Source organism: Zootoca vivipara, chromosome 6, assembly GCF_963506605.1.
Source record: "Zootoca vivipara chromosome 6, rZooViv1.1, whole genome shotgun sequence".
Classification (NCBI taxonomy): Eukaryota; Metazoa; Chordata; class Lepidosauria; order Squamata; family Lacertidae; genus Zootoca; species Zootoca vivipara.
Genome location: NC_083281.1, coordinates 6,860,302 through 6,883,670, shown reverse-complemented (window position 1 = coordinate 6,883,670; position 23,369 = coordinate 6,860,302). Strand labels below are relative to the sequence as shown.

Sequence of the window (23,369 nt, the reverse complement as noted above, 5' to 3'; positions counted from 1 at the left end):
CTCTACACAAACCCCCTCCAAGTGTCCTGTTTTTCCAGGGACACTTGGATGACAAAAACCATCCCGGCTTTGGGTTTGATCCCAGAATGTCCCTATTTCCCCCACCAGAACCAAGCTCAGGGAGGAGGCGTTTGGATTTGATATCCCACTTTATCACTACCCTAAGGAGTCTCAGGGGACCCAGGTGGCACTGTGGGTTAAACCACAGAGTCTAGGGCTTGCTGATCAGGTCGTCGGTGGTTCGAATCCCTGCAACGGGGTGAGCTCCATAGCTGCCAAGTTTTCACTTTTCTCGCGAGGAAGCCTATTCAGCATAAGGGAAAATCCCTTTAAAAAAGGGATAACTTGGCAGCTATCGTGAGCTCCCGCTGCTTGGTCCCAGCTCCTGCCCACCTAGCAGTTCGAAAGCACGTCAAAGTGCAAGTAGATAAATAGGGACCGCTACAGCGGGAAGGCAAACGGCATTTCCGTGTGCTGCTCTGGTTAACCAGAAGCGGCTTTGTCATGCTGGCCACATGAACCGGAAGGTGTCTGGGGACAAACGCTGGCTCCCTCGGCCTATAGAGCGAAATGAGCGCCGCAACCCCAGAGTCGGACACGACTGGACGTGATGGTCAGGGGCCCCTTTACCTTTAAGGAATCTCAAAGCGGCTAACATTCTTCTTTCCCTTCCTCCCTCACAACAAACACTCTGTGAGGTACGTGAGGCTGAGAGACTTCAGAGAAGGGTGACTAGCCCAAGGTCACCCAGCAGCTGCATGTGGAGGTGTGGAGGCGTGAACCCGGTTCCCCAGATTACGAGTCTACCACTCTTAACCACTACACCACAGCTGGCCCTTGTCCTGAGTGGTGGCGGCAGCATCTCATTGCCTCTCCCTGGTTGCTGCTGCTGGCCTCGTCCCTTGGGCAGCTCAGAGCAGTTGCTGGAGAACGGGCAAGGCTGCGGCCACCGAGGCTCAGCCCTGTCTGATGTGCCATCTTTGCAGGGCAGGCAGAGTGCAGGGCCATCCTGGGCGAAAAGAATGGGGGAGCAGAGAGTAGCATAAGGAGTCTTGACTTTTTTATATATCCTCTCCTCCTTCCAGAGGGGAAGGGCATGACTACCCAGAAAGTGGACCTTTTCTCCCAGAAGCATGGGCAGATGCAAGAGAGAGCAGCGATGGGCTTCAGTTCCTCCCTCTGTTTTCAAACGACTTCCCTCATTTATAGGACTGGGTCAGAAGTCAACAAGAGTTTGCAATAAATACTCCAAGAGTCCTCCTAGGATCCCATGCCAAAAACAACATCGTTAAAAGGCCAGTGAAGCCACCAAGCTTTGCACAGAAGCTTGCTTTGGGAGTGGGAACTCAATGGTCCCACAGGTTGCAAGAGAAAGGTATGGGGGCTCAGCTTCGCTTGGGAACTTTCTGTCTCATGGGTGGGGAGCTTCTTTGGCTCCGCAAACCAGATCTTTATCAGGACCAGCCTCGTGGACCAAATTTAATAGGTGTGTGGGGCTGGAAGCGACAATGTCATTAGGTGTTTTGGCACTTTGACGTCCCAAAGTCGGGACGTCAAAGCACCTTGCAAAAGCAAGAGCCCTCATTTTTTTATCAGGTATTTTCAACGTGACCCCCTTCCGGATTGCACCGAACCCTGCCAAACTGAGCAGGATTTAACCTCCTGCCCATTAGCTGATGCAGAACTGGCATGCACAGCCAATGCAGAAGTAATTACATCGCTTTCTGAGGTTTTACAATCTCACTAAATGAAAGAACAAACAAAAAACCCAACCAACTTGATAGCAATCACATAACACACTGACAAATCCAGCTCCAGTACATAACATCAATAGCTGATTCCTACTGTGACCTGATTGGCTCATTGCCAAAACAAGATGACAAGACGGAAACCTTTTGGGGAAAGTGCATTTCCGAGGTTTGATGGCTCATAACACCTGATTGGCACTCTAAACACTCGTACTCATTGGCTACATTCAAATGAAGGAAAGCTACTGCATATCAACCTAAATAAGTTGTGCTTCCCTTTTCTGGTTATTTGGCTATAACTTTTGATAGAAGACAGATAATTGAGCAAACTTCATTGCATTACATTCTTCATTAAATTATCTTTCCAATGATAATGTAATTTTACGGCATTGCTCCAAAAAAAAGTGGTGTTATGCCTTCCGAACTTGAAGCATGGGAAGTCCTAATTTTTTATTTTTATTTTACAATTTGGCAGAATATTTGGATTATTTGATGCATATGTATAATTTGGAATATTTAATGTGATTGTTGAAGTGGAAAATTTAATAAAAATGATTTATTTAAAAAGTGGCGTTGTCAGCCATCAAACCTCAGAAACACACCTTTCCCAAAAGGTTTCCAAAAATTTTTCCACTAGTGTACCTCTCGAGCAGTTGGGTAACCCCCTGATGTGAGGACCCAAAACAGCCTCCCCAGAACAAATGGGAAGCGAAAGAGAGGAGGGAAACAAAGGAGAAGGGCGTTCAAGAAAGAAGCATCACGGGACATGTTTGGATGTTTTCGACAAGCCAACCCTCTGTCTGCTCTCTTGTCCTCTGACCCGTTCTTTTTTTTTGACAAATGAGTCAGCGAGAGCAGGGCGGCTGGTTCATTAACCAACCCTGCTGGGCAAATTCTCTTTTCACCTACTTTTGCACACTCCCTGGATCCTGCCCACTGTGCAGGTGGTCTGAGGAGCAAAGACCAGTGAGTCACAGGTGAGGCCGGTTCTTCTCCGGGGTGGGTTGCCCAAAGCAAGCAGCTGCTTTGTCCTCCGCTCCAGATCACCAGAGAGATTTGAGCTCAGGCACTCAGCAATGGAACTTGCTGGCTGCTGGCCGAGGAAGCCACTTCTGCCATAAGGAGGAGGTGGGGTTGCGGGCTCTCACGACCCCTCCATGTGTGCAGGGTGTGTGTGTGGTCAGTCCTGTGCAATTGGGGGGTTCCTGGCTGCGTCGCTGGCCAGGCTGACCAATCCGGTTGGTCTGGAGGTGTGGGCTGCTTGGTTTAAGCAAGACACGGCCAGGAGCTCTCCCCTTTCCATGCTTCCAGCTGCTCCGGTTTTCCCACCCTCCCGCCCTTTAGGTTTTCCTCTCTACTGACCTTGCTACGGACTTCGGTCGGTCCCTGTCAAGGGGCCTGATAGGACTTTTTCCACTTGGCAAACTGGCACCAGCCACTTGGTTTTCGCCTACCTCGTAGCAAATTGTCACAACTTTGTAAGGCTTGGCGGTTAGGCATTGGAATATGTCTGGAGAAGAGAAGAGGGCAGGTAGTGCTATAACCTGCCCCACACATTGAAGGGTAATCCGTTAAAGGATTCCGGGGGGCGTGGCCCTGTCTGAAGCCTAGGGAGGTTAGGGCTAAGGCACGACCCCTATCAGTGACCCCCAGGGGAACTCCTAGTAGTTGATGTGGCTTACCCTTCCCGGACTTCCTGCAGACAGGCAGGAGTCAGGTATAGTCACTTAGGTCCAATGCCCGGCCCTAAGCCAATACGTCACTCACAATCTGTAACCAATAAAGTTGAGGCCATTTTTTAGGCCATTAACCTTAAATACTGGTGTCAAGTGTCTTTATTCAACTATTGGGGGGGGGGTTGGGACCTTGCCATGCAACAGCGCTTGACTTTACGCCTGCGGGTCGTGGCTGTTGCTCAACAGGAGCAGAGAGGAAGCCCCGCTGGACACGTCAAGTTGAGTCACCCAGTTGAGGGAGCAGAGCCAGCCAGCAGCTGCTCGGGGGACGTCCCTTTGCCTCCAACCCAAGGCGTGTCTATGCAACGAACCTGTCTCTCAAGCCCGTCGTCTCAATCATAATAAAAACCAAAGAAGGTCTCAACGAAAGAAGAATGGCAACTCAAACTGACGGACTACGCACAGCTTGCAGATTTAACTTATAGAATAAGAGAACAAGGAGAATGTACGTTTAAAGAAGACTGGTAAATGTTTACTGAATATATGGGCGGAAATTGTGTTCATCTAAAAACGTTGGTGGCATTCAGATAAATTCAACAGTGTAGATGAGTTTTGATGGCTGTAACAACGGATTACCGAATGGTTTAGTTCATGTGAAATATGCAGGGATATATGGTATGCAAGGGACCCAGGTGGTGCTGTGGGTTAAACCACAGAGTCTAGGGCTTGCTGATCAGAAGGTCGGCAGTTCAAATCCCTGCAACAGGGTGAGCTCCCGTTGCTCGGTCCCAGCTCCTGCCCAGAGTCGGACATGACTGGACCTGATGGTCAGGGGCCCTTTTATGTATGCAAAATGAACCACGGAAAGAGAAGATGAGGTCATTGATTTAAGGTTGTTTAAATGAACATTTTGAAATGTAAATTAGAAAATTTAATTTAAAAATTACACACGCACGCGCGCGCGCACACACACACACACACACACACACACAGTGGTACCTTGGTTCTGAAACTTAATCCATTCCGGAAGTCCGTTCCAAAACCAAAGCGTTCCAAAACCAAGGCGCGCTTCCCCATAGAAAGCAATGCAAAATGGATTAATCCGCTCCAGACTTTCAAAAACAACCCCTAAAGCAGCAATTTGACATGAAATTTACTATCTGACGAGACCATTGATCCATAAAAATGAAAGCAATAAACAATGTACTGCAGTCACACAATCAATCAATCAGTAGCTGAACTGGGTTCCACACAGTCACAGTCACAAAACAAAAAAAAGAGCCACAAAAACAAAAATGCAAAATAAATAGCAAAAACAAACAGACCTCAGTAGCACTCAGAATGGAAGTGTGGCACTCAAATCAGAAGAGTAACACTCAAAACGGAGCATGTTCAGCTTCCGAAAAAAGTTTGCAAACTGGAACACTTATTTCCGGGTTTGCAGTGTTCGGGTTCCAAGTTGTTCGACTACTAAGCCATTCAAGAACCATACATAAAACAAATAAAAACACCTGTGCTCAGAGATCTGCTCTGGTTCTTGATCCGCTACTGGGCCAGATTCAAGGTGTTGTTCTTAGTATTGCTATAGATCAGGCATGTCCGACGGGTAGATCGTGATCTACAGGTAGATCACTGGATGTCTGTGGTAGATCACTGGTAGATGATTGGCTCCCCCCAAAGAAGCTGAACAACTGTGGCTCCCCTTAAAAAAGCTCCACATTTTACCTCCACCCTGAAAAAAACTCAACAACTTTGACCAACCCGAACCCCCCCCCCAAAAAATGGGCCTTCCTCCTTCCGAAAAAAGCTCAACAACTTTGACCTGAACCCCCCAAAAGGGGGTAGATCACTGCCCGTTTTTAACTCCGTGATTAGATCGCAGTCTCTTGGGAGTTGGCCACCCCTGCTATAGATTTAAGGGGAGGGGAACCCCTTAAACCCTAGAAATTCATAAACGCCAGGATTTTGATTAATTGGGGTATGGATTAAAGCACAAGCTGCAGAGATGTGCCAGACAGGGAATTCGGGGAATTCCTGGGCTGGCTTAGTGCAAAGAAAATCTGTTAACAGGACAAAAAGGTGTTTAGGGGCCGCTGAGATGTTACCAAGGTGTATGTTTGAGGAGACAGGAAAAGGGAGTTTTCAAGCAAGGGTTTGTGGGAGGAAGAGGCAGGAGGGGGTGCTGAGGTCCATCTTGGGCAGGCTGCGTGGCACATGGGCTCCCTCCATGCAGACCTAAGGTGTAAATTGGCGAGTAAACCATATTTAGTAAAGCCATGACAGCCTCCGCCGCGTCTTCAACTCTCCAAAGGAACACAGAGCCTGTGTGAGTGCCTGGGATCCCACGGCCTCTTGATACCACCCGGCAGAGAGAGGGCAGGCTCCCAGCTTTTGAAACAGTATGCAAAACCCTTGCTGGCTTGGGGACAGTCTATCTTTCCCCATATATGCCCCCTTGGCAGCTACGAAAAGGCTACCACTGCAGGCGTGACGGAATATCCATTTCGCATTTGTAACAAATCAATCTTTCCACCTGGAGTCGCCTTAAACTTCGGAACTCCCCGCCAGTTGACTCCAGTCATTTCTCTCCCTTTCTTTTCTTTTCTCAGGGACGATTCACAGCCCGGGCAGCAGTTCTTTAATCTTCTACCCTCAGGCAGGAGATATAGAAGTATAATCAGTTGTACCAACAGGCTAAAAAACAGTTTCTATCTGTGGGCTCTCCAATACTTTGGCCACCTCATGAGAAGAGAAGAATCCTTGGAAAAGACCCTGATGTTGGGAAAGATGGAGGGCACAAGGAGAAGGGGACAACAGAGGACGAGATGGTTGGACAGTGTTCTCGAAGCTACGAACATGAGTTTGACCAAACTGCGGGAGGCAGTGGAAGACAGGAGTGCCTGGCGTGCTATGGTCCATGGGGTCACGAAGAGTCGGACACGACTAAACGACTAAACAACAACAACAACAATCTGTGGGCTAGTTACAGGTATGTAGCCGTGTTGGTCTAACGCAGTCAAAACAAAATAAATAAAAAATCCTTCCAGTAGCACCTTAGAGACCAACTAAGTTTGTCATCGGTATGAGCTTTCGTGTGCATCTGAAGAATATGGAGGAGGAGGAGAAGGAATATGGAGGAGGAGGAGGAGGAGGAGGAGGAGGAGGAGGAGGAGGAGGAGGAGGAGGAGGAGGAGGAGGAGGAATATGGAGGAGGAGGAGGAGGAGGAGGAATATGGAGGAGGGAGAAAGATTGTTTTCTGCTGCTCCAGAGAAGCGGACACGGAGCAATGGATTCAAACTTCAAGAAAGAAGATTCCACCTAAACATTAGGAAGAACCTCCTGACTGTAAGAGCTGTTCGGCAGTGGAATTTGCTACCAAGGAGTGTGGTGGAGTCTCCTTCTTTGGAGGTCTTTAAGCAGAGGCTTGACAGTCATATGTCAAGAATGCTTTGATGGTGTTTCCTGCTTGGCAGGGGGTTGGACTGGATGGCCCTTGTGGTCTCTTCCAACTCTATGATTCTATGACAAACTTAGTTGGTCTCTAAGGTGCTACTGGAAGGATTCTTTAATTTGTTTTATCTGTGGGCTGTTAGGCTGCTGAACAGAAAATAATGTAGTACAACTGACTTTCGGGGTTGGTGTTGTTGTGCGACAAGCACACGGAGTGCAATGAGACTGAGTGTTGGAATCGGGGTGGGGGTGGGGAAGCTTGATTAATTTAATTGTACACAGGTTGTACATTGACAATCTTCAAAGCAGTTCCCGGTTTTTGCTGAAGACAGGGTGTGCTCCTTCCTCTTTCCCTCTTCCTTCCAAGCTACCATATATGTACAAAACATGGAACATTTAACAAGCTTTGTGCCCTCGCCCCTACAATGGAGGCAGAGCTGCCCCCCGCCGCCCCACAGCCCCCCGACTTTTCCTCCTCCTCTTTCTGCAGGAATGGTACCGCCTGCACAGCAGAACGAAACACTTCATAAAAGTCACAAGAACACAACAGGGCGGCGGGTGTGTGTGTGTTCTTTTTCTAAAGAAGAAAATGCAAGGGGGAGAAGAAAATAACTCTTCTCGCTTCCCAAACGCAGAGGTGAAACAAAACACATTTCCTTGCTCTTTCTCTCTCTCCGGCGCTGAAAACAGCCGTGAAAGGGAACGGAGACGCTTTAAACCCAGCCGGCTGCCCCAGCTGGAGCTAGTCAGAGAAAGGGAGAAGGGATGCTTCACATAGTTTCATTTATCCCGTGGAAGATTCTACTGCTCTGGACTGGGTCCAGTTCTGAAGCAGCAGGACGCAGGCTTCAAGCGGAGGGCCTCTCGCTCCGGATGCCCGCAATCGCAGGCACAGCACGGGACAGTTGCAAATAAGGGCGTAAGGACGATGGCCTGTCCAGTCCAGCATCCTGTTCTCACAGTGGCCAACCAGATGCTCGTGGCACAAGAGCCACTCTCCCCTCCTGCGGTTTCCAGAAACTGGGTTCAGAAGCATTGCTGCCTCCAACTTTGGAGGCAAAGACAAGCCATCGATGTCCCTGTATTGCTGCCCTTATTTTGGAAGAGAGAGAGCTGGGAGGACAGGCAGGCAGCTAGAGCAGTAAGCACGCAGGCCTCACTATGATACCGGATAGCTCAAACTGAAATTAATGCATCTTAAGAGGAATGTTGGATTTACCCTGTCATCATACGGTTGCCAATACAGTGGTACCTCTACTTACGAATTTAATGCGTTCCGAACACACATTTGTAAGTCGAAAAAAATTGTAAGTCGAATCCCATAGGAATGCATTGGGAGAAAAAATTCGTAAGTCGAAGCAACCCTATCTAAAAATTCGTAAGTAGAATCCATTGCTCTGTGTCCACTTCTCTGGAGCAGCAGAAAACAACCTTTCTCTCTCCTCTATGACATCCTTTAATATATTTGAACATGGCTATCATATCATGATATACCGGATAGCTCGGTTGGCTACAACTTGTTGCCGATAATAATAATGTATTATTAATAATAATTTATTATTTGTACCCCGCCCATCTGGCTGGGTTTCCCCAGCCACTCTGGGCAGCTTCCAACCGAATATTAAAAACACGATAAAACATCAAACATTAGGAACTTCCCTAAACAGGGCTGCCTTCAGATGTCTTCTAAAAGTCAGGTAGTTGTTTATTTCCTTGACATCTGATGTTCCACAGGGCAGGAGGGTGTTCCACAGGGCAGGAGCCACCACCAAGAGGGCCCTCTTCCTGGTTCCCTGCAACCTCACTTCTCGCAGGGAGGGAACCGCCAGAAGGCCCTTGGAGTTGGACCTCGGTGTCCGGGATGGACGATGGGGGTGGAGACGTTCCTTCAGGTCTACTGGGCCGAGGCTGTTTAGGGCTTTCAAGGTCAGCACCAACCCTTTGAATTGTGCACAGAAACATACTGGGAGCCAATGTAGGTCTTTCAGGACTGGTGTTAGGTGGTCTCAGCAGCCACTCCCAGTCACCAGTCTAGCGGCCGCATTCTGGATTAATTGTAGTTTGCGGGTCACCTTCAAAGGTTGCAGGATTGATCCTCATATGGGACAGCTGCATATTCCTACACTGCTGGCGGTTGGACTAGATGATCCGCAGGATCCCTTCCAAATGTACAATTCTATGATTCTACTGTATAATCCAAATGCTCATTGCAAGAAAAAGAAAAAGAAGAGTTTGGATTTGATATCCCACTTTATCACTACCCGAAGGAGTCTCAAAGCGGCTAACATTCTCCTTTCCCTTCCTCCCCCACAACAAACACTCTGTGAGGTGAGTGGGGCTGAGAGACTTCAGAGAAGTGTGACTAGCCCAAGGTCACCCAGCAGCTGCATGTGGAGGAGCGGAGACGCGAACCCGCTTCCCCAGATTACGAGTCTACCGCTCTTAACCACTACACCACCCTGGCTCTCTCATTGCAAGAAAATTCACTTATCCAAACACGAGGAATTGGTACCCAAGCCTCACAATACACACTGCAGATTCAGGTATCCAAACAGCCACAATTGCATGTAGTGCTGTAAATAAATAAGCAGCCCTTAAACAAGTCTTACTTTGTTGCTTTGGGGGTTTTTTGCTCGTCTGCGGAAGCCGTTTCCCCAGAAACCATGGATGGCGGGGGCAGGGAGGGGGGAGAAATTGGACAAATAAGAGAGCATTGCCTTATGCAAGGTTTCAGAGGGTTTCCCTATCATTTTTTTTGGGGGGGGGGTGTCAAAATTCCATGGCTGGGAACGCATTAGGAAATTTCCCCATAGGAATCAATGGAAATCGTCAACTTGTTATGTAAACACTCGCCTGACAAACGATTCCTGAGAACACCTTGCGTTCAGGTACAACTCTCTGATGTCGCCCAGAGCCCCCGCTTTGCCTGCATATGGTCCCGGGTGCAATTCCTGACGACTCAAGGTACGGCTGGGACAGACTTTCCTGCCTGGAATCCTGGAGAGCCGCCGCTGCTGCTGCAAGTCCGTGCCATATAAGGAGCTCTCTGGGTTCCTAAGGGCTGTAGCAGCACTTATCTGAGGATATCTCCCCATTCAGAGAAGTGCTTGTAACAATATACTGACAACCATCCCTTTTTCAAGGCAGTGCTCTTTGAATAAATAAATCCTTCTGCCACTGTTTGTTTTAGTTGGTTGTATTAAGTGGTTTAAGAAACCAAACAAGCCCTAAAGCTGTATTATTATTATTATTATTATTATTATTATTATTATTTAAAAACCACATGAATGTTAGCCATAGAGATGACCTATTGAAATCAATGGAGTTAAGCCCATTAAATTCGGTATGACTTAGTTTGCTGTCTCCCTGTGAATTGTTATTTTATTACAGTATGACACTTCAGGGGTTATTTTTGGACAGGAGGTAGGTGCAGATTTGGAAGGGTTGGTGGAACCAAATTTATCCCCAATCGCTACTTACTAGACTAGAGAATAGGCCTTATTAGACCCAACAGAGCTTGCTTTAGAGTAACCTTGCATGGGATTGCCCTGCTATGAATTTGCGTTTACCTGTATTTCACATCCTACGCATAGATCAGGGGTCAGCAAACTTTTTCAGCAGGGGGCCGGTCCACTGTCCCTCAGACCTTGTGGGGGGCCGGAAATATATTTTGGAAAAAAATATGAACGAATTCCTATGCCCCACAAATAACCCAGAGATGCATTTTAAATAAAAGGACACATTCTACTCATGTAAAAACATGCTGATTCCCGGACCGTCCGCGGGCCAGATTTAGAAGGCGATTGGGCCGCATCTGGCCCCTGGGCCTTAGTTTGGGGGACCCCTGGCATAGATGGAGCTGGGGTGGTGGAGATTTATCATAGAATCATAAAAGTGAAAGGGATCTCCTTAGACTGAGGGGGGAATCTGACAATTTCGGTTTCTCTCAGTTTCTCATCCCCCCCCCAAAAAAATTAATTTCAATCCTCCACATTTCTGCAGCAATATGCAGTATCGTAAAGTAGTTAAAATTAATCAACGTTTCAGTGCAAAATTCTCCCAGTCTACACATTGGACCATAAAGAAGGCTGATCGCCGAAGAACTGATGCTTTTGAATTATGGTGCTGGAGGAGACTCTTGAGCAGGCAGCCCCAAACTGTGACCCTCCAGATGTTTTGGCCTACAACTCCCACGATCCCTAGCTAACAGGACCAGTGGTCAGGGAAGATGGGAATTGTAGTCCAAAACATCTGGAGGGCCGGAGTTTGGGAATGCCTGCTCTTGAGAGTCCCATGGACTGCAAGAAGATCAAACCTATCCATTCTGAAGGAAATCAGCCCTGAGTGCTCACTGGAAGGACAGATCCTGAAGCTGAGGCTCCAATACTTTGGCCACCTCATGAGAAAAGAAGACTCCCTGGAAAAGACCCTGATGTTGGGAAAGATTGAGGGCAGAAGGAGAAGGGGACGACAGAGGACGAGATGGCTGGACAGTGTTCTCAAAGCTACGAACATGAGTTTGACCAAACTGCGGGAGGCAGTGCAAGACAGGAGTGCCTGGCGTGCTCTGGTCCATGGGGTCACGAAGAGTCGGACACGACTAAACAACAACACATTATTTACAAAGCCGTTTCCCCCCAATGCAATGCACTGTTGGTCCTCTTTCATATATATATTCATTTCTATGTACACTTCCCCTTAGTACGTGCCATTTTTGTACACGGCTCCTGGCTGTATTACAAAATTCAGGGACGGGCGAGAGTTCAAAAGGACGGCTGCGTTCCACTTTGGGTATTGTTTCAGAAGTTGTGAATCAGGTGGGTTTGCATTAGAATATCACCCGAACCATATTCCTCCCCCCGACAGGTAGGCGCCCAGCCTAGTTTTAAAAGTCTCTGAGAAAGTCAAGCACAGTCTGGATAGCTCAGTCGGTTAGAGCGTGGTGCCGAAGACACCAAGGTTGCAGGTTCAATCCCCGCATGCAACAGCTGCATACTTTTCCTGTGTTGCAGGGGGTTGGGCTAGATGACCCCTGGGTCCCTTCCAACTCTATGATTCTATGATTCTAAGGAGAGTCCGTCCACATGGTCAAACACCTCATGTCATCAGTAAGTTCTTCCTAATAGCTTAGTTGGGAGGAAGAAATAAAACATTCCCGAAACGAAGTGAAAAGCAAAATGCAAAGTGTGACCGCCCCTCGAAAATCCTCTTCCAACTTGAATATGGAGAGAGAGACGAAGAGAAAGAGAAAAAGAGAGAGAGAGAGTATCGTGAAGTCTTTATGAGCACTGGGAGGGCAGTAAAATAGAAGTGTGAGGGAGAACCCAAAGGAAGCAGGTTATTTCAGGAACGGAGAACGATGACCTCTTTCCATTCACCGCCAGCCTCCCGAGTTCCACCTTACTTCACAGAGCAGGAAATGGGTCTAATTCAGGGCTGCGTTTAGATGCTGCAATTCTCCAGGAGCACCGTAAAAATCACAGAAGGCAGCTTTGACCCCAGAACTCAACTTCCTGAGAATCTCAGCTTGCTTTACTTAGAGAGAGGGGGGGGGGAGAGTAGGTTCTGGGAAATATTCAGGCCATGTGCGCGAGAGCCATTCAGAGGATGCGAGAAGAAGGCATCCTCAATGGCAACTCATACTGGCTTGTCGCTAGACTGGGATTTCCAGAAGCAGGAGAGAGGTTCAGTAGCTGTTTTAAGAGCAGGTGTAAAAATCAGCTGCAGATTTCCAGCAACTGCCTCACCTAGGAAAACCAGAATTATGCAGGTAGGTAGCCGTGTTGGTCTGAGTCGAAACAAAGTAAAAAAATTCCTTCAGTAGCACCTTAAAGACCAACTAAGTTTTAATTTTGGTATGAGCTTTCGTGTGCATGCACACTTCATCAGATATCTGATGAAGTATCTGATGAAGTGTGCATGCACACAAAAGCTCATACCAAAATTAAAACTTAGTTGGTCTTTAAGGTGCTACTGAAGGAATTTTTTTACAGAATTATGCAAAATAAGAAGCGCTGCGCACATTTCCTCAATTTGCATTACGGGTGAGGGGTGCTTATTTTGGCACAGGTTTAGGATACTAATCCTTGCGCCAGAGAGAGCGCATAAATAGCCTTTGCGTGCTTCGATGCAAGAGGATGTGCGGGCAGTTCAGATGCAGGCTGCAGAAGCCCAAGTGAAAAATGGATTGCCGCCGTGTGTTTCTAAGTGGGTCTGCCCTTGATGCTATTTAGAATCTATTGGACTCCCTTATGTTTCTAGAAGAAAGGACTATCCATTGTAGCCCTTCGCTGGAGGTGTAATATGGGACAATGCTTCTCTGAAACATATGCATTTACTAAGTTTCGGGAGAAAGTGCTGGACTATAGAAACAAGACTCTACGGAGAGAAAAAATAAAGAATTTCAGAGGTGCATAGGCTCTTGAACGATATACCCATTGTATGGAAACTGACAACAGCACAGCGGAAATGGATTCTTCACACCCTAATGGTGGCCAAGAGACCAATATGGATAAATGGGAAGATTAGAGAGACAATTCCCCTTAATCAATGGCTTGACAGCGTGACAACACTGACAGCATATGAACAGACAGCTTATATACAGTGATATTTGGGAGGAGTTTACACAGAATATGCTCGGTTATGTGTATTTGGATAATGGAAATGAAGCAGACTTTTCCTTCCTTTTTTTTATTCATTCTCACTCACTCCCCCCCTTCTTTTCCCCCTCTATCTTTCATTTATCAAAAGAATAGAGGGGGGGGGAGAAAGAAAGAAAGAAAGAAAGAAAGAAAGAAAGAAAGAAAGAAAGAAAGAAAGAAAGAAAGAAAGAAAGAAAGAATCAAAAAAGAAAAAAGTCTGCTCCATTTATAAAAAATGAAATTTGATTATGATGATGATGTTTGTGGAGTTGCAGCTGAAAAATCTGAACAAGCTACCAGCATGTTGCAGGGGCAAGTTTAAGGTCTTGCTGATGGCAGGAAGCCCTAAATGACCAGATCTCTAGAGCAGGCATCCCCAAACTTCGGCCCTCCAGATGTTTTGGACTACAATTCCCATCATCCCTGACAACTTGTCCTGTTAGCTAGGGATCATGGGAGTTGTAGGCCAAAACATCTGGAGGGCCATAGTTTGGGGATGCCTGATCTAGACGCTATACTCCTATTGATGCAGCCTATTGATGCGAGAGGGCATCAGAGGAGGGAGGGAAGGAAAGAGGAACGGAGGCCAGTGTTGCCCCTGGCACCCCTGGCCATCCTTCAAAGCACCCTAGGATGCCACAGCACACTGGTCGAAAACCAGGATCCTAAGGAAAAGTGGGACATTCCAGGATCAAATCAGAAAATGGGACGGCTTGGAAACGTCCCATTTTTGAATTGTGCTTGGAAACATCCTGGGAGCCAATGGAGGTCTTTCAGGACCGGTGTTATATGTATGCCCTCAGCTAGCCACTAGCTCCTTACTTTCAGCCAAACCAGAGGGAGATGCTTCCTCCCAGCTTCCTCCTGCTCCTCAAGTCCCAAGGCTGCTCCTGTGGAACTCAAGAGGGAAGAGGAGGGAGACCAAACTAGAATGGCTTGGCCCTGCCTTGTCCTTGGCTCTGGGTCCAGTCGCAAGGAGCACCAGCCACCACTCAGCGCATGGCTCAGGAACAACCATCCCAGTCAAGGAGAGCATGCACGCTTGGGGGGAAATGCGGCCACAGCATGCAGAACCGGGAGGGGAGGAGCGGGGCCTTGAAATAAACATGCTTCCCCAAACAAAGTTTTCTCGTGAAGCGGCTTGGCAGCGATCCTCCGCTTCTCCAGAAGGCACTTGAGATTGCAATACAGTAAAAATTTATATGACTTAGACACTCCACGGAGCCTGGCAGCTTCTCGAAAGAGCAAGCAGCCAGTGGTATTTGAGGAACCCTAAACAAGAGAGAGAGAGATATATAGAGAGAGATGGAACCTTGAAGCTGAGTTCAGGATCACAGAATCACAGAGCCTGGGTCTTGCCGATCAGAAGGTCGGCGGGTTGGATCCCCGCAACGGGGTGAGCTCCCGTTGCTCAGTCCCAGCTCCTGCCTACCTAGCAGTTCGAAAGCACATCAAAGTTTCCATGCACTACTCTGGTTCGCCAGAAGCGGCTTAGGCATGCAGGCCACATGACCCGGAAGCTGTCCGCCGGCTCCCTCGGCCAGTAAAGCAAGATGAACGCTGCAATCCCAGAGTCATCCACGACTAGATCTAACGGTCAGGGTCCCTTTACCTTTACCTTTTAAACAAGAGATATATATACAGTGGTACCTCTACTTACGAATTTAATGCGTTCCGAACGCACATTTGTAAGTCGAAAAAATTTGTAAGTCGAATCCCATAGGAATGCATTGGGAGAAAAAATTCGTAAGTAGAAGCAACCCTATCTAAAAATTCATAAGTAGAAAAAATCCTATCTAAACCGCATCCAAGATGGTGGACGGAGCTCCGTTGGTAAGTAGAAACATTCGTAAGTAGAGTTATTCGTAAGTAGAGTTATTCGTAAGTAGAGGTACCACTGTATAGAGAGAGAGGTGGAACCTTGAAGCTGAGGGCAGGATCACAGAATCATGGAATTGTTGAGTTAGAAGAAACCCCAAGGTTCCTCTAGCCCACCCCTCCTGCAATGTAGGAATCTCAGCTAAAGCATCCATGACAGGTGACCAGCATCCAACCTCTGCTTCAAAGCCTCCAAGGAAGGTGAGTCCACCACCTCCCAAGGGAGAACATTCCAATGTTGAACAGCTCTTGCTGTCAGAAAGTTCTTCCTGGTGTTCATTCGGAATCTCCTTTCTTGTAACTTGAAGCCATTGGTTTGCATCCTACCCTCCAGAGCAGAAGAAAGCAAGCCTGCTCCATCCCCCAGGTGACAGCGCCGCTGGAGGTATTTGAAGATGGTTATCCTATCTCCTCTCAGTCTCCTGTTTTCCAGGCTAAACAGACCCTGCTCTTCAACAATTCCTCATATGGCTTGGTTTCCAGACCCTTGATCATCTTGATCGCCCTCCTCTGCACACCTTCCAGCTTGTCAACATCCATCCTCTCAGTCTCCTCTTCTCCAGGATAAACATCCCCAGCTCCTTCAACCGTTCCTCATCAAGCATGGCTTCTAGACCCTTGATCATCTTGGTCGGCCTCCTCTGCCACCTTCCAGCTTATCAGCATCCTTCCTGAATTGTGGTACCAACAACTGGACACAGTATTCCAGGTGTGGAATAAGAGGTCCAAATGCAACCCTCGGTTTCCCCTCCCTCCCCCCCCCCACTTCCAGTTTGAGAACGCACTGGACAATTGTAAGCCCCAACCCTCATTTCCCTAAAATGCCCTTTTCAATAGATGCTCCACCTCCAAACCATTCCTGGCTTCTTCACTGGCAGTTAGTACTTCCTTAGTGGGGCAGATTTGGTAGCAGAGCAGTCTAGCTGCTAACTTTTAACCTACAAATACTGTATTTTTCTGTGTATAAGACACCCCCTATTTCTGGGGACTCAAAATTTCAGAAAACACCCCTCCCTTACCACTACCTGTGTATAAGACGAGCCCCAATTTTAAGCCTTTTTTGGGGGTAAAAAACAACCCTAGTCTTATACACGGAAAAATATGGTATCTCCTTCAGCACCCGACTTGCATTTACCAGATTCAGACAGGGGTGGTGGGGCGACCACTAAACTATTCCTTTTTAACACAGGTGGCCCTGCGTTATAATTTGCAAAGGACACCCTTTCATACCCTCCAACGTTTCTCTGAAGAACATAGGAACATTAATAATAATAATAATAATAATAATAATAATAATAATAATAATAATAATACTTTTATTTATCTCCAGCCCATCTGACTGGAACATCAAGAAGAGGAAGAGGAAGAGGAAGAGGAAGAGGAAGAGGAGGAGGAGGAGGAGGAAGAAGAAGAAGAAGAAGAAGAAGAAGAAGAAGAAGAAGAAGAAGAAGAAGAAGAACAACAACAACAACACTTTTGTTATTTATGCCCCGCCCATCTGACTGGGTTGCCCCAGCCACTCTGGGCAGCTTCCAACACATATAAAAACATAATAAAACATAGAACATTAAGAAACCTCCCTATCCAGGGCTGCCTTCAGATGTCTGCTAAAGGTTGTATTGTGACTTATTTCCTTGGCTTGGGGGGTGGCATAACTCCATACCTTCCAACATTTTCCCGATGAAAATAGGGCTACCCTAAGGAAAAGCTTCTTGTCCCACATATAGATTTCTCAGGAAATCTGAAATAACTGATTGGTTCAAAATTGGGAAAGGAGTACGACAAGGCTGTATATTGTCTCCCTGCTTATTTAACTTATATGCAGAATTCATCATGCGAAAGGCTGAACTGGATGAATCCCAAGCCGGAATTAAGATTGCCGGAAGAAATATCAACAGCCTCAGATATGCAGATGACACAACCTTGATGGCAGAAAGTGAGGAGGAATTAAAGAACCTTTTAATGAGGGTGAAAGAGGAGAGCGCAAAATGTGGTCTGAAGCTCAACATCAAAAAAACTAAGATCATGGCCACTGGTCCCATCACCTCCTGGCAAATAGAAGGGGAAGAAATGGAGGCAGTGAGAGATTTTACTTTCTTGGCTTCCATGATCACTGCAGATGGTGACAGCAGTCACGAAATTAAAAGATGCCTGCTTCTTGGGAGAAAAGCAATGACGAACCTAGACAGCATCTTAAAAAGCAGAGACATCACCTTGCCTACAAATGTCCGTATAGTTAAAGCTATGCTTTTTCCAGTAGTGATGTATGGAAGTGAGAGCTGGACCATAAAGAAGGCTGGTCGCCGAAGAATTGATGCTTTTGAATTATGGTGCTGGAGGAGACTCTTGAGAGTCCCATGGACTGCAAGAAGATCAAATCTATCCATTCTTAAGGAAATCAGCCCTGAGTGCTCACTGGAAGGACAGATCGTGAAGCTGAGGCTCCAATACTTTGGCCACCTCAGGAGAAGAGAAGACTCCCTGGAAAAGACCCTGATGTTGGGAAAGATGGAGGGCACAAGGAGAAGGGGACGACAGAGGACGAGATGGTTGGACAGTGTTCTTGAAGCCAACCAACATAAGTCTGACCAAAGTGCGGGAGGCAATGGAAGACAGGAGTGCCTGGCGTGCTCTGGTCTATGGGGTCTCAAAGAGTCAGACACGACTAAATGACTAAACAACAGCAGCAGCAGCAGCAACAACAACAACAACAAGGAAAAGCAGGACGTTCTGGGATCAGATCAGAAACCAGGACGGCTTCTATAAATCCGGGACTGTCCCTGGAAAATAGAGAAGCTTGGAGGGTCTGCTCTCTGTTTGGGGGGTTCTCCAGCCCAAGCCTAGTTTAAAGACAAAGGATGCATACACACATAACTCACATGACCCCCCCCAAGGAATCCTGGGGACTGTTGTTTGCTATGGGTGCTGGGAAATGTAGCTCTGTAGTGGGCAAACTTCAGTAACCAATTGTGTGCATTTTAATGTATAGCCTAAACCAGGGCCAGTATTAGGGTGGATGAGGCCCTAAGCCAGGCATCCCCAAACTTCGGCCCTCCAGATGTTTTGGACTACAATTCCCATCTTCCCCGACCACTGGTCCTGTTAGCTAGGGATCATGGGAGTTGTAGGCCAAAACATCTGGAGGGCCGCAGTTTGGGGATGCCTGCCCTAAGCTACTGAAGGTAATGGAGCCCTTTATATGTCCAGCTGTCCTTTGTCAACAACAAATTGTCTCTGTTTTGTTGTGCTGAATACAGTGGAACCTCGGTTTATGAACACCGCGGACCCATCTGGAACGGATTAATTCACTTTCCATTACTTTTAATGGGAAAGTTCACTTCAGTTTATGAACGCTTCAGTTTATGAACAGACTTCCGGAACCAATTACACCCATGTTTCAGTTTATGAACGCTTCAGTTTAAGTACTTCGCGGACCCGTCTGGAACGGATTAATCCACTTTCCATTACTTTCAATGGAAAAGTTCGCTTCAGTTTATGAACGCTTCAGTTTATGAACAGACTTCCGGAACCAATTGTGTTCATAAACCGAGGTACCACTGTATATGCTATATGGTCATTTATGGACCTAACAGGGATCTAAAGCCATTTGCACAAAACAAAATATGCAGAATGTAGGCACCCTATATATAGAAAGGAGCAAACCAGTGATATTTTAGGGAGCAGGCTAGCAGGCAGGGCCCATGACTTACATCCTAGGAGCCTACACAACACAAAACACTGTTGCTGTATGTAAGTTTTATTTTATTTGTTTTTTATCTTATATTTTGTAAATGTACACCCAGTGTTTTTTTCTTTAATTTTTTGGGGTAGGTGGGGGGGGGGGCTAAGCTATAGCCTGTTTAGCTTATACATAAATCCGGCACTGGTCTGAACACTGCCAAGGAACGCCAAGAAAACAGATCTGAAAATACTTCCATGCTTCCCATCCACAATGAGCACATCATCAACAGACTGTGATATTGAGGATGATGATAAATTTATATTATACCTTACAGATGCAGCACAAAAGTCACTTTGTCAGTGTTCCCCATTCCCAGGAGATAGAACGCATCTCTATGTAAACCTTAGCAATTATTTCTAAATGTGCACCTAGGCATATCAATTACAATGTGCAAACTCCGTGCTCTTTTGTCGCCAGCGAGTGAGGGAATCACCGTTTCCCAGACCGCGAGAAAACTCATTTCTCATCTGCGTCGCCTGCTATCAAAGCTATCAAATGAAACTCTGGGCATCCAAAGCTAGATTTCACTAAAAAAAATACATTTCGAGTTTGCTATAGCCAGCTATGCAGTTTTGCTCCCATAATTAGAAGTTGGACAGTTCTGGAAACGTGTTCGTAGTTGATGCGAGCGGCTGATCTGATACTCATTTATGTATTCGTGAAAACGGAAGAATATGTCCTGCCCTCATTTCCCCACTAACTCTACAGGGAGAAAGCAGAGTTAGTCTTGAGTCGCTGGTTTACGCACTGTTGAAACATGTGCGTTGAGCCATTATTTCACGTGCAAAATTCTTCCCTGGGGATTTTAACTGTGCACATCCCTGTCAACACTGGGAAGACGTGCTATTCATTAATTGGTGAATGAAGCAGTTGAAACAGTTGATATATCAGTGTGCTTTCTATTCTCCTGACCACCTTAAAAAAATTTAAATCTAGGGAGCAATTCTTAGTCCAAATTAGCTGAGCACTTGGCAATGCCCTTCCCCTCTAACAAGAGATATGGAAACTATTCTCTATCCAGGATCTGAGAGCCATCCAAATTTGTAAAGTTCATTCACCGTAGGCTACATTAAGCTGCCCAGAAATAAATTCCCGACTCCGGTCCTGTGTTCTAGAAGTAGAATTTCCACTTTGCCCAAACGCATGGTCCCGAGGAGGAAGAGCGTAGTGGACTGTGCTGCTTTCAAGGTTGCAAGCGGAGGGGAAATGCTCAAATGCTTCCTGCCATGTAAAATGAAAAAAAAGGGGGGGGAGAAGCTCCTTGCTTGACCGCAAGGAGAAAAACCTCGCCCTCTGTGTGCTGTGCTAGATTTCTGCTTGCGGGGCATTTTGCTTTGCTTTCATTTTAATATGGGGGGATGTTCAAAACTGTGGCAGGGAAAGGGACGAAGCCCAGTGGTAGGGCAACTGTTTCATATGCCAGGGTTCAATCCTTGGCATCTCTAGGGGGGACTTCAAATGACTCCTTGTGTGCAACACTAGAGAGTAGATAAACCGATGTATAATTTCCTATGTCCCCCGCCACTCCATGCAGCCTGAAGGGGTATAAATCCATTCTACTTCCTCAGGATCCGACCACCTCATTCTGCTGCAGGGATAGATCTGATTTCAGATGGCACTGGGGGGAAAGAAGGAAATTTACACATCTTTCGTCACCCTCCCATATTTAAGACACTTCTCCTCTTGATCTAGTTTCTTTCTGGTTGTTAAAAGTGATCTCAGCAAGTTGTCCTAAAACTCTGCCTGTCCTCAAACTTCCACCTCCCCTGCAAACCAGGATTTCGCCCTTCCTTAACAGCCCGGAAAACAATGGGAAGAGCTCGTCCTCTTACCTTCGCAGTCCAGTCTCTCCAAAAGTCATCCGTCAAAAAGTGTTCCCGGAAAAGCAGAGATCTCCGAAAGAATCAAAACCCGCAAGGCCAGTCATCCTTGCAAAAAACAAACAAAAAAAAAACAACCCACAAAAACACAAGGAGGGGGGTGGGTGGGAACACAAAAAAATCACCTCAAAGGGCCCATCTCATCCAGGAAAGTCCAAAAATGATAATAGCCCCCACCCCCAAATTCAGCAGCAACCCCAGAAAACCACCACACCCGGGTTGGTGTCAATCCTGCTTCCGACTACCAACCGCCCTGCAGGACCTCATTCTGCTTTCTGCATTCTGCCAAACCAGGGAAGCTCTGCTACCAAGGCCCATCTCGTTGGTCCCTGGGGATCCAGACTTCGAGGGACATCGGAAACGGTCCGGGGAGGACACCCAGATGCAGATTCCAGAAGTTTTTGTGGCTCTCGGCGGCGGAGGACGTTCCCTCTGCTGACCTCGGCCTCTCTCGTTCGCCTCGCCCTGAGGGAGAAGAGGTCCTTTGGGGGCCCAAGCAGGTGGACTCTCACGCGTGGCTGCTGCCACCCGCCTCTTTCCCCTGGGCCAGGTGCGATCCTCGTGAGCAGCAGAGCCTCCCTGTCGCACCTGGCGAACCGGTCGCCCCCCAGCTGGCTAATTTCCTGCCGCTTCTTGCTGCCTCCCTCTGCGAGGAAGGTGGCCAGAGGGTCGTCTTCAGGCCTCCAGAGGTCACGCGGATGCCCTCTTCGAGGCGCTTCTCCCAGCCACTAGAAGCCGCAGCTGGAGTCTCTTTGCGCTGGTGCGTCTGGTGTGCATAAAGGCTGACTTTTTCTCCTCTTCCTATCCAGCTGCCAGCCTCAACTCAGCAATCCTTTGGAGAGGGAAGAGCAGAGTTGTTGCGGGGGGTGGGGGGAGAAAGAAAGCAAGAAACACACATGCCAAACAAAAAACAAAAAACCACACACCCAAAAAACACACCAAGGCTTCTGGATTTGTCACTTTTCAAGAAGTTATTTCCTTCCACAGCAGCTATTTTCCTTCTCCTCTGCTTTGTATGAAAAAATCTCTCACACACACATTCACCTTGGAGCTTCTGCTTTAAGGGGAACAGCGAAAGGGTTTGCAAGTGTTTAGTGGATCTGTTCCTGCCTTCCAACTCTTTTTTTGGGGGGGGGTGAAAGGAGGGGGGCGGAGAAGGTACAGTCCATGGAGCTGGATGCACGAGGGGAGGGGTTTGGGCAAGCCCCACCCTCCACCACCAAGGCTGAGGGTGTCAAATTTCCCCCCAGTGCCCAAAAGATTAAGCGTGTCTTTCCTGAGACGATCGGAGCTGCTTCTCCAAAACCATGGGAAGAGAGAAGGATGAGAGGGCTGCAAAATCTAGATGTCGGGGGGGGGGGGTTGAGGAAAGACTAGAGGAGTGATTTTATTTTAAGTACCAGGTGAGGACATTTTATTTGAAATAGCTTAGCGAGGATGTCATCTGGGCGTTTGCCGTTTAAGAGGCACTTTTTGTATACATCATCGATTCGCATGCTATCTTCCTCGTGGAGGCAAAAATATGGAAGACAGCTCTCCGCCTCCTAGGAGCTTACAAAGTAAAATTAACAAATGAGACTGGGGGAGAGGGCAGGGGGGAAACTGGGGAGTGGGTGGATACAGACGAAGGCAGTCAAAATTGGGAAGGGTAATTTTCAGAAAGGAACTAGTTACAGGTAGGTAGCCGTGTTGGTCCGCCGTAGTCGAAACAAAATAAAAAAATCCATTCCAGTAGCACCTTAGAGACCAACTTAGTTTGTCATTGGTATGAGCTTTCGTGTGCATGCACACTTCTTAAGTGCATGAACACAAAAGCTCATACCAATGCAAACGAAAGCTCATACCAATGACAAAATTAGCCAGTCTCCAAGGTGCTACTGGAAGGAATTTTATTATTTTGTTTCAGAAAGGAAGTCAAAGGCCACACAGGGAAGTCTGCAAACTGAAGAGTGATTTGAAGGAAGGCAGAAAGGAGAAAGTGTTGTACAGGGCCTGCTCCACCTTTCTTTCATAGACTCAGAATTGTAGAGTTGGAAGGGACCCCAAGGGTCATCCAGTCCAACCCCCTACGATGCAGGAATCTTTTGCCCAATGTGGGGCTCGAACCCACGGCCCTGAGATTAAGAGTTTCGCGGCTCTGCCAGCTGAGCTATCCCAGGAAGCCACAAGTGATTTAACCCCAGCATTCTCATGCAGCCAACATTTGGAAAGGCAACATTACGTAGTAGTAAAAAAGAGAGAGAAAGGGCAATATTCCGGGACGTGTGCAGAGTGCCTTTCCTTCACGCCTGAGCGATTCTCGCAAAGGAAATGGTGATAGTTGTGTGAGATTTCGTGAGTCTAGTTGGAGGGG

The 23,369-nt window shown here is 47.3% G+C and overlaps 1 protein-coding gene across 1 annotated transcript in view; it reads right to left on the bottom strand.

Moving 5' to 3' along the window:
- Window positions 1–22,119, bottom strand: part of NRTN (neurturin) — an 82,981-nt gene extending 60,862 nt beyond the window's left edge. Inside the window, exon 1 of the mRNA XM_035121087.2 lies at window positions 20,969–22,119. The gene's annotated coding sequence lies outside the window, so the exon portion shown is untranslated. The remainder of the gene's footprint in view (window positions 1–20,968) is intronic.
- Window positions 22,120–23,369: the final 1,250 nt, after the last annotated feature.